Below are 10578 nucleotides of genomic sequence, written 5' to 3' on the forward strand. Positions count from 1 at the left end.
AGCGTCATGGGTTTTAAGAACTGTGAGATTGGGCTAAGGTTTCCAAACGCAGTCAGAAGACGTGGGCTTGTCTGTGACAACATTTTCACAGGAAACTGAAGAAATTAGGATAAGATCACCAACTGTGCCTTTGTAGAAAGGGCTTTCTTTTGAGTTTAGGCTCCACTCACCTTAAGGTTGTAAAAATGACCTTGTTTTTCTGAAACTACGATAATAGCATGTGATAATCCCATGTTTGTCCCTAGCATTTAAACGTTTTCTTTTACTGATGTCTGGGCAAGTGGAGACTGCTCAAAGGAAAATAAAGAGGTAGTGCGTTCATTCACCCAGTAAATATTGAGAGGGTCTGTTATCCACGTGCCCTGTTCCAGGGCACAAAAGACACATGGTGTCTGCTGCTGTGTTGCTTATAGTCAAAAGAGAAAGACAAGAAACCAACAAGTAAATGTGTGGTTGTAGACTCTGATATGCAGCATGAATGCATGTTTCAAGGTGGGGTGGGCTGTGAGAGAGAAAGTGACTGGGGGTGGGGGTGCTTATTTTCCATGGGGTGGTCAGGGAGGATGGGACGATGAGCCAGGTTACAGAAAGAGGAGCAGTCAAAGAAACAGCTTGGGTCAAGAGTTAAGGTGGGAAAAGACCTTGGGAGGTTTTAGGAACCCCAAACCACCAGAATAGTGGGGAGACTGGGCAAGGAGGTGAGACCAAGAGAGGAGACTGAGAGACAAGGAAGAGTCCAGCCCAGCCAGGTCTCCAGATCACAGTAAGGAGTTTGGATCTTATTTTAGAGCAAAGGGCAATCACTGAAGAGTTTTCAACAAGAGAATGAAATGCCTCGGTTTTAATGCTCTTCATACAGTATCTCTGCCTGCTGTCTGAATGCAGAGAAGAAGAAACAACAACCCCCAAAAAATGGTTATCAGGAGACCAGACTAGAAGCTACTCATGTTCCAAGTGAGAAATGCAGGAACAGGGGAGTTACTCAGAAGTTGTGTGGCAGACTCCAGACCTCCTTGGAGAAGACTATGTTCTACTTGTGAAGCAAACACACACACAATGAGTCAGATTAGCTGGCAAGTGTACTAAAGTCATATGTTTGGACACAGAGTTTTGGAGAGAAGAGCTGAGAACACTCCAGGGCCTTGCCATTCTTTCTCCAGTTGCAGCCCTCCAGCTTCACTCTGGGGGTCTTCGAACGGCCGCTGCGCTGGCTCTCCCCTTTCAGGACATCCTCAGACGAATCTCCCAAGTCCCACCCCAACCAGTCTCCTCAAAGCTCCCATGTTTTGATATGGCCATTTCTGAAGACACACATCTGGGAAGCAGCTGCCTCGCCACTCTCACAAAACCTTCTCTGATCCAGTTGAAGTCAGAGTGGAGAAGAGGTGTGGGGGACTAGGGAAAAGCAGAAAATCTGTCCAAGATGGGATCTGGGTAGAGTGTCAGGGGCACCACCCCAAATCTTCGGAGCCATGCCTCCGGGGTAGCCACTGGGATTCTAACTGGCCTTTGCGCCTTCCTCTGATCACTGCAAGACCAGATGCACCCCACAGCTGTGTGCCATCTGCCACCCCCTACCCCGAAGGAAGCTGCAGTTTGGAAGTTAAAGATGTGAGGGGGAAGAGAGTGACTCTTCCTTGGCTCTGGAGGGTTAGTTATGGGAACAGGCGTCTAGACTTCCCACGAAGTAGGCAAATGGCCCAACATCCAACTGCACAGGGGCTCCCCCCAAAACTCTCCTGGCATGAGAAAAAATTTCAAAGAAAAAAATCAGTATGGTGGGGTTTCCAAACTCTTTCCCTACTAACTGTTTCACAGACCCAAGCTTAGAAACTTCACCTTCCCTGTTTATTTACCCCTGTTTACTCTCTGTCCCTCTCCCTTCCTCCACACCCCAAACACTTGCACCCCGAGTTCCCAACATGGGTCATCACAAAGTCTAACAACTTCTAGTCACACTGATGTGGAATCCTCCCCAAAGGAAGAGAACCGGACCCCGTCCAGCAGATGACGTTATCCGCCCCTCCCTGAGCCCAGAAGCCTGATGCCGCCCAGACATATGGATCTTTTCAGAGACTCGGGCAATTTAGCAATCCCATTTCACACCCTCCAAGCCCTCCTGCTCTGACACTGTTCTGCTGGGACTGCCCCAGGACAGGGAAGGAGTGGACCCATGGAGGCTCTTTTATTCTGCTTCGTCCTTTGTCATTGCTCCTGGCAAAAGTCTGCTCAATCTGGAAGGCGACTGTTTCTCTCCGCGTCCAGTCTTGGGCCAAAAACAGGAAGGAATTGAGAGAGAAAGAAGAGAAAGAAAGAACACAACAGCACTATTCTGGTTAGTTTTCCAAGACACAAGGCTGGAAACCCCTCAACCACTGACACACCGGGTCTTGCTCCTCTCCTTCTGCACCGCGGCCATTTCCGGAGGAGCCATTTTCATGCCGTCGTCCACAGGCACAGAGCTGCTGAGTCCTGGCTGTGCGCAGCCCGAGCCCAGCGCTGCGTCTATACATCCTTCACGTTATCCATCTTGAGCCTCTGTGGCTACATTCAGCCTTGCTGTGTGTGCTCAGAAATGGAAAATGCTTCTGCTGAGGCGAAAAGAGCTCCCTGCCTCCTTGCTGGCACACCTGCGCCTTTCCTCCCCCTCAGACGGACATGTAGGAGGCTGCCATGTTTTGAAGGAAAGGGAAGTTTTTTGCTGTTATGGAAGAAAGAACAACTCTGCTCAAAGGTCAGACACCAGCACAGCCGAGGAGAGTGTTCTGGCTCTCAGAGGTCTGATTCTCACAGCCTGAGACCTCTGGTGATTCCCAGCTGGGAAGTCTGCAAAATTTGTACCCTAAAGGGTGGGGCCATCTTGGATGAAGATGGTAAACTAGGAGGAGTCTGAAAAATTCATAGGAATTGGGCTGTCCTTGACCCATTCCCCCCACCCGCTGCCTCTGAGGTGGTCTCTTTTAGGCGTAGCCCTAACTCAGAAGATAAGCAGTAGGAGAGGGGAGAAGGGAGGTATGTTCCCCGAGCCAGGCCCCAACCAACCACCTTATTTTATGTGATGGTTTCAAGAAAGAAAAGACCTCCATGGAAAGTGCAACAATCAATAGTTGGGGACAGATGTTTCCTTTCCAGCCACCTTTTCCTTGCCCAGGCTAAAAATAACTACCCTCTCTGCTTTGGCTTCCATCAAATGTATGTCATTAAAGTTGTCCGATCAGGTTTGCAGAGACAAAGACTGATGGGTTCCTGGATTTTCCAGCCTGTTGGGCCGTGCGCTAGATGCAGGATTGGGCGCAAGATGACTCTAGCCCCGAGGTGATTCTTGGATCCCAGACATCACTTTCTTGCTCCTACCTGGAGGTAGCACCACAGAGTTCCCAAGTGAGGAAGCGCAGTTTGCCAAGTAGCTCCCCTTCTGTTACTCCAAATAAATCCTTCACATTGGCATTTCCTTGAATCCATTACACTCCAGCCCCCAGGGTAGCCTTGACCCTTTCTTGTACTCTGGCTTTACTGGAAATACAGATGTTATCTGGTCGCACTCAGGAGGGATGCTGAGATAGGCCTGCCCCGGCAGGAAGATTTATTGGAAACCTAGAAGAGACACAAGGGACATCAGCAGAGCCAACCACAGAGGTAGAGACACACTCACGTTCACAGGCCACGGATTCTGCTCCATTCTCAGAGGGCTGCTTCCCACGGCTTAGAAATGTTTTATCCAAGTGCCCTCATCGCTGACATATTCACTCTTAAGCCAAGCTTTTTTCGGTTATCATGTGGCTGCTCCCTCAGACAACCTAGGTCCTAACAAATCTTAAGAGGACTACAATAAAAATCAGCACACTTTTTTTCCTTTTCATGGTGCAAATAGCTTTGTCATTTTTTTTTTTTGTAAAAGTAACGCATCATTATTGTAAAAACTAAAATAAAAAAGGGGCACGCTGTACACAGAAGTGAAGAAGGCAGCATTTGCCCCTAACTCTGCCAACCAGAGATGACCATGTGATGCAGCTTATAGCCTTTCACACACTGACATTTTCTCCCTTCCCACCGCAAAATATCACCACACCGCGGTGTGCTTTCTTCCCACATGCGTGTCTTATCACTAGCTCTTAATAGCTATAGCCATGCACAGAAAAGCTATGGATTACATGCAAGTCCAGCTGAAACACCACGTTCTTCTCTCTTACTGAGAAACCTGTCCCTTAGGAAGCAAAACTCAGATGGCAGATCTGAGCCAATATTGAAGGGAGGGAGAAACGAAACATTGCATTTGATGTCTCTTTTCTGGATATCATTACATTTTCGGGCTTTAAGGATATCCCAAGGGGCCTATGAAAGATGCTAACATATTATCGCAGGCACCTGCCCGGGATGATCAGCCCAAGCTCACTCCCTTCTAAGGAACAGACACCTCCCCCTCAACTCAACAGCAAGAGAGGGATGTCGTCCCAACATAACATATACATGCAACTTGAACATTTTTGTAACTTAAATATTTATAATAAATTAAGACACAAATTATTTACAAGCAAGTAATAATATGGGTGAAAATGAAGATATCTTCTAGGAAAAATATAGATAAATAAGAAAAAGGAATTTTACCAAAAATCATTGAAAACTTTCATAAATAAACGATTTCCTAGAAAAATAACAAAATTTACCCAAGAGGAAATGTTTTAAAACTGAGAACTCATAAGCAAATGGAAAATAGTATTTTTAAATAGTCCCACACTAAATATCAGGCCCAGGTGATTTTGCAGGAAAAAGTTCTAACAAATCTTTAAAAAAGTGATCATCACAATCTTATGAAAACTCTTCCTGGGACTATTTTTTAAAAAGAGAAATAGTCTCCAAGTCAGTTTATAAGGACTTAATAATCCCAATACCAAAATCAGACAATATAGACCCATTTCATGTATAAATATAGAAACACAAGCCATAAATAGAAGACTGCATTAGCAAATTAAATTCTACAGTATATAAAAAAGATAATAAACCATGAGAAGGTTGGGTGTAATGTAAAGTCCGTTTAATGTTAGAAAGTCTATAAATGTAATTCACTACACTCCTATATTGAAAGAGAATCTCTTCAATAGATACAGATATTTTTAAAAAATCATCATATGTTCACTATTAAAGAAATCTTTTAATAAATTAAAATAGAAGGGAATTTTTTTAGCATGATATAAAAAGCAAATTTAAAAAATTAAGCAAATGTCATCCTAAGTGGGGAAACATTAGAACGTTACCCTTTAAAATCTGAAATGTGTCAAGAATGTCTAAGGTCACCCATCTTTCATTCTTGTTGCAGATGTTCGCCAAGTACATTAACTTTAAAAAAAGAAAAAGAATGCAAAGGGAGGACTGGAAAGAAACACTAAAAATATCACTATTTGCGGTCGATATGATCATTTACATAGAAAACCCAAAAGAATCTACAAATACTTAGAAATAATAGAATTTAACAAGGTAGCTCAATGGAGGATTAATATAAAACAATGAACTGTCATTTCATACACCAGAAACAAAAATAATTAAATAGAAGATACTATTTACAGCAGTGTTAGAGGACATCAATTACCTAGGAATCAATCTAACAAAAGATGAATTAAAACCACTACAGGGAAAAATATAAACTTTAAAGAAGACCCAAGTAATAAAGAGCTATGCCAGCTTCACTGAATGGAAGATTCTATTCTCTCCAAATTAATCTACAGGGAAATTTTGATCAAAACCCAAAAGGTTATTTCGGGGAGGAATCTGATAAGTGAATTCTGATCTATATGGGAGAGTCCCTGATAGATCAGTTGGTAAAGAATCTGCCTGCAATGCAGGAGACCCCGGTTCAATTCCTGGGTGAGGAAGGTCTGCTGCAAGAGGGATAGGCTATGCACTCCAGTATTCTTGGGCTTCGCTTGTAGCTCAGCTGGTAAAGAATCTGCTGGCAATACGGGAGACCTGGGTTGGATCGATCTCCTGGAGAAGGGAAAGGCTACCCACTGCAATATTCTGGCCTGGAGAATTCCTGTATGGGCCATGGGGTCGCAAAGTCAGACACACTGAATGACTTTAACCTTCACTTTTCAAAGAGCCTAGAATAGCCAGGTCACTTTTCTGAGAAAAAAATTGAGTCTTCACTTGACCTAACCATATCAGGACTTATCCAAAGCTGCACACATGGTGACCGATGGATAGGGAGCCCAGAAAGAGGCCCACGTACATGCAAAGTGCAGATACGGAACAGAAATGGCATTTCAGACGAACAGGGAGAGGCCACACAGCAAGCAGAGCTGGGCAAGGGCTTCTCTGTATAAAAAAGACATGAACCTGGATTCGTGCCAAGTATTCTCCCTGCATCTCTCAGTCCCAACCCCACACTTCTGTCATCTTCTCTGTAATGCAGAGTATAATGGATGTTTGCTCTATTCTGTGAGATTATTCACTTCTGCTACAGAGGACAAGGAAAGCAAACAGGATAGGTGAAAATCATCAGTATTAACTATGGATGATAAGTAAGCAAGTAGTTTGTGAGACATAAGCAGAATTCAGATGACTAAAAATAGGAGCAAAGTTGTAATCTGTAAGACATGAAAAAATAGAATAAATGCAATGTATTATATGAAAAAGAAGGGAACAAACAAGAGTGTTACCTCTGTGTAGAAAGGAATAGAAAAATCAAGTCATAAATCAGCAGGTGTAGGGCATGGCCCTTCAGGGCTGACACCTTTAAGCTCTCTTCCTGTTGGGAGCATCACTCTGGCCCCTGTATGCTCTGCTGCAGAAACCCTAGCAAAAGGGGGTGGCTGCCCAGAATGTATGCACTGTATCAATAAACCAGACGCCAAACCTGCTTGCCCTTGCATCTCCCCGTAGAACAAGTATATGTTACTCCCAAGCATCTTCCACCTACTGACTCCTTAACCTCGATTCTGATCCTGGCAGCTACACTAGCAGAGCAAAACACAAGGTTCGGGGAGCTCAGTCCTTTCGCCCTGCGGCACCCCATCCCAAGTGGGTGCTGTGCCGTGCTGTGCTTAGTCGCTCAGTCACGTCTGACTCTGCGACTCCATGGACTGTAGCCCACCAGGCTCCTCTGTTCATGGGGATTCTCCAGGCAAGAATACTGGAGTGAGTTGCCATATCCTCCTCCAGGGGATCTTCTCACCCAGGAATTGAACCCAGATATCCTGCAAGTCTCCCGCATTGCAGGCAGATTCTTTACCATCTGAGCCACCACGGAAGCCCAAGAATACTTGAATGGGTAGCCTATCCCTTCTCCAGGGGATCTTCCCAATCCAGGAATCGAACTCAGGTCTCCCACATTGCGGGCAGATTTCTTTACCAGCTGAGAAGTGTGTTAACCTATCTGATTCTTTCCTATTGTTTCTAACTGTATGGTTTAAATAGACAGCCTCTAAATGCATAATCTTTGTGATTTGATCACCATAATTTGGTTTGAGCCTTCTTGGCCTGGGGCCTCTATAGCCTGCCTCGAGCATACTTGGAGGTTTCCACTGCATGGAACCAGTCTCCCAAAAGACACTACATGCCACATTTCCCATACTCCCTTGTCAGCTGGTTGCTGGTTTTGTTCTGGCAAGAGGAAGTACTGGAGAGATTGGCAGGTGGGAAGAGAAAAGAATGGGCTCACATCTGACTGCAGGTTCTCATCGCCTCCTTCTAATATTAATATCTGGACACTTCCACCACCAAGGATCCCTCCTTGCCAAACTGGGCTCCAAATCCTGAAAACTTTCAAAGACCCAAGATAAGAAAGCAACGTGGGGAAAAAAAGAGTCTTGGTTCCAAAATATGAAAATGGTAAATCAAAATGAACAAATGTTTTATTAAGTGCCTCGTATTCTTGCCTGGAGAATCCCAGGGACGGGGAAGCCTGGTGGGCTGCCATCTTTGGGGTTGCACAGAGTCGGACATGACTGAAGCGACTTAGAAAAACAAAAAAAAAGGTAAACTTAACCAACTTAGAAGCTGCAACTCACTCTTTTGATGAGATGAGAAAGTTGGATGGCATCACCAACTTGATGGACATGAGTTTGAGCAAACTTGGGGAGTTGGTGATGGACAGGAAAGCCTGGCGTGCTGTGGTCCATGGGGTTGCAAAGAGTCTTTCCTTACTTTTTTTTATACATCAAAGAAGTTATATTTAACACAGGATGTGGGTCTATTTTAAATGGATTGATATGACATGTATGTGTTTGGGGCCTGGGATGGTGGATGTTCGCTGGTAAGGGTAGCCATGACCGAGTGGTCTATAAAGGGTCCAACAGAGCCTCTCACTCTACAGATGACTGTTACATCCTCCACGATGTGTGGTGTAGTTAACATCCTCTTTCAGCAACAGCTCATGTGACAAAGTTGGGGAGGAGAGACATTAAGGAGCAGCCAAGAAAGGCTAGAGCTTTGAAGGCACTTACTAGCTCAACTCTGTGTGGCCTGTGATGAAACACAAGGCTGTGGTCCCAGGAAGGACGTGTATCCAGTGGCTAGAACCTGAGGTTGTGGGCGATCAGGGTAAGGCTATGTGTGCTCGGGGTCATGAGTCTCAGGGACCCTGGAAAATAGGAAGAGTGGACAGTTATCCCCTGGTGTCATGGTTCTGGTGTCATCCATAGTCCTTTAAGCCAGAGAACAGCTCTGGTTTCCCAGAGTAAGTGATCGGTCAGCCTCCAATGCCCTCTACTCCTATTTCCCTCCCTGAAGTTTGTCATCCACTTTGTACCTAGCCTGACTTTGTTCTATACCAGGGCTTCCTAAATTTTAGCATGTGTAAAAGAGAGTGCCTATTAAAAGCGTAGAGTCCCAGACCTTACCCTCGATTCTCTGTGCACCATACTTTGAGAAGCTCTGCTCCACAGGATCATTCTCTCCTCTGTCCCCAAAACGAATGAAGAAATTCAGGTGCTAGGGACAAGTTCTTTCCTGTTTCCTGTGCTCCAGCTAGGGCAGACAAAGGGCATTTAAAGTAACCAGAAGAATTTACTGAGGATGAAGGAAGAGCCAAGAGAGACAAATTGGTTTTCACACGGGGTTTCCAACCTCCCATTCTATTCACCTCCTCTCACTGGGGGTAAAGCAGTCCCATTTCCTGGAGCTAAGAGAGTCCAGGTGGGGGCGGGCAACTCTTTTTCTCTGTCTACTCAGAGTTCCAAGGACAAAAGCCTGATTTTTAAAATGTGTCTTGTAACAGTTTCTGTCCCCATCTGCAGGCCCTTGAGATCACGGTGTGGTCAGTGTGGTCAGATGTGAATTCCCATCTGTGCTTTCTATCAGAGTCATAGCACCACCACACGTGCTACCAAGTCGGCTTCGGGAGGCTTTGGCCTCCTTCTGTGATGCAAGGCTTCATTTCCTCTGTCAAGGAAAGTCAGGCAACAAGACCACAGTGGAAGTTCTGGGTTTTGCTTTTAGACCTGGACACGCTTCCACTCTCATAATGCCAGGGGGGGTCTCTGCAGAGAAGGAAATCAGAGAGGAGCTGAGGGTGCTGGGCTTTCTGTCCCTTTGGGCTCGGTGCTGCGGTCATTGGGGAAGAGACTGGACTGGATATCTGTAATCCTGCGAGCCCACTCAGGATCTCAGAGCATGGTCTCCAAGACTGTGCTTTCTCTTCCCCGCTCCGGGTGCCATCATCTGCTCCTCCAGGTTCCTCTATCCCTCCATCTCCACCCCCACAATCAGGTCTGTCACTAGGCTGACCTCCTAGCTCCCAGGTTCAGTAATTCAGTTTACCAACATCCAGAACAACTCCTGAGGAGTACGGGAGCTCCAGGACCAACTAGGTAAACGGTGGTGGAGTCAGGAGAAGTATTTTTTTCTGATAGAAGATCAGGATGGAGCCCCTAGAGTCTCAGCCCCAGGACTGGAGAGGGGGTTGGGGTGACTAGGGAGAAAGCATCCCAGGTGCTAGTGGAGTTCTTTGTCTTTATGATGCTGGTGACAGGATCAAACTATGTGAGAAAGTAGGGCCGGTCACAGGGAGAAAAATAAAAACCCTCCAAATTAAAATAAACAAATCTTGTAAGGGGGCGGGGGTACAAAATGAACAATTACCGTCATTTACGTGTCCTGCTCAGGCTTTCTGCATCGTTACCACACATCGCAGTCTGCATCAGGTTTAACACGGGGTATGTTTTGCCTGGCTTCCCTGTTTTTACCTGATTAGCAAAAATGCTCACACTTGTAAACTCAGGTCCTTACCAGTAGATTCCTTCTGCAAGATTGTTCTCAGCTTAAAACTTAAAAACCAAGAAAAACAAAAAGGAAAGGAAATGAGGAAAAAGAAAAAAAAAAAATCAGAGGAAACCTGCCCTGGATACCTGTAAGGCTGACACCAAGGGGTTAAAAGTTCAGTGGAAGTGAGCTTGAAGAAGCTGGGGTCGCTCTATCAAGTTGAACAAGGCATCTGGGGGCCCTTACAAAACCTTTTTTGGCCTCGACAGCGGCAACCTCGGCCTCGCTCCTAAGTTCCTCGGCCTTTGGGACTAAGCGGAAAGCTCACGTTAGTGGCAGCCAAGGAGAGGGGCTGGCCGTGCCAGGACCGAAGAGGGAGGGGAG

The 10578-nt window shown here is 45.6% G+C and overlaps 1 long non-coding RNA gene across 1 annotated transcript; it reads right to left on the reverse strand.

Annotated features, from left to right (window-relative positions):
- LOC106502993 lies at positions 914-10535 on the reverse strand. The gene is made up of 4 exons (XR_001296662.2): positions 10075-10535; positions 8835-8961; positions 8439-8575; positions 914-3594 (listed from the first exon to the last, which is right to left on the reverse strand). It is a non-coding gene; the product is annotated as an uncharacterized LOC106502993 (long non-coding RNA).

The sequence above is a fragment of the Capra hircus genome, chromosome 16, assembly GCF_001704415.2.
Source record: "Capra hircus breed San Clemente chromosome 16, ASM170441v1, whole genome shotgun sequence".
NCBI classification, from domain to species: domain Eukaryota; kingdom Metazoa; phylum Chordata; class Mammalia; order Artiodactyla; family Bovidae; genus Capra; species Capra hircus.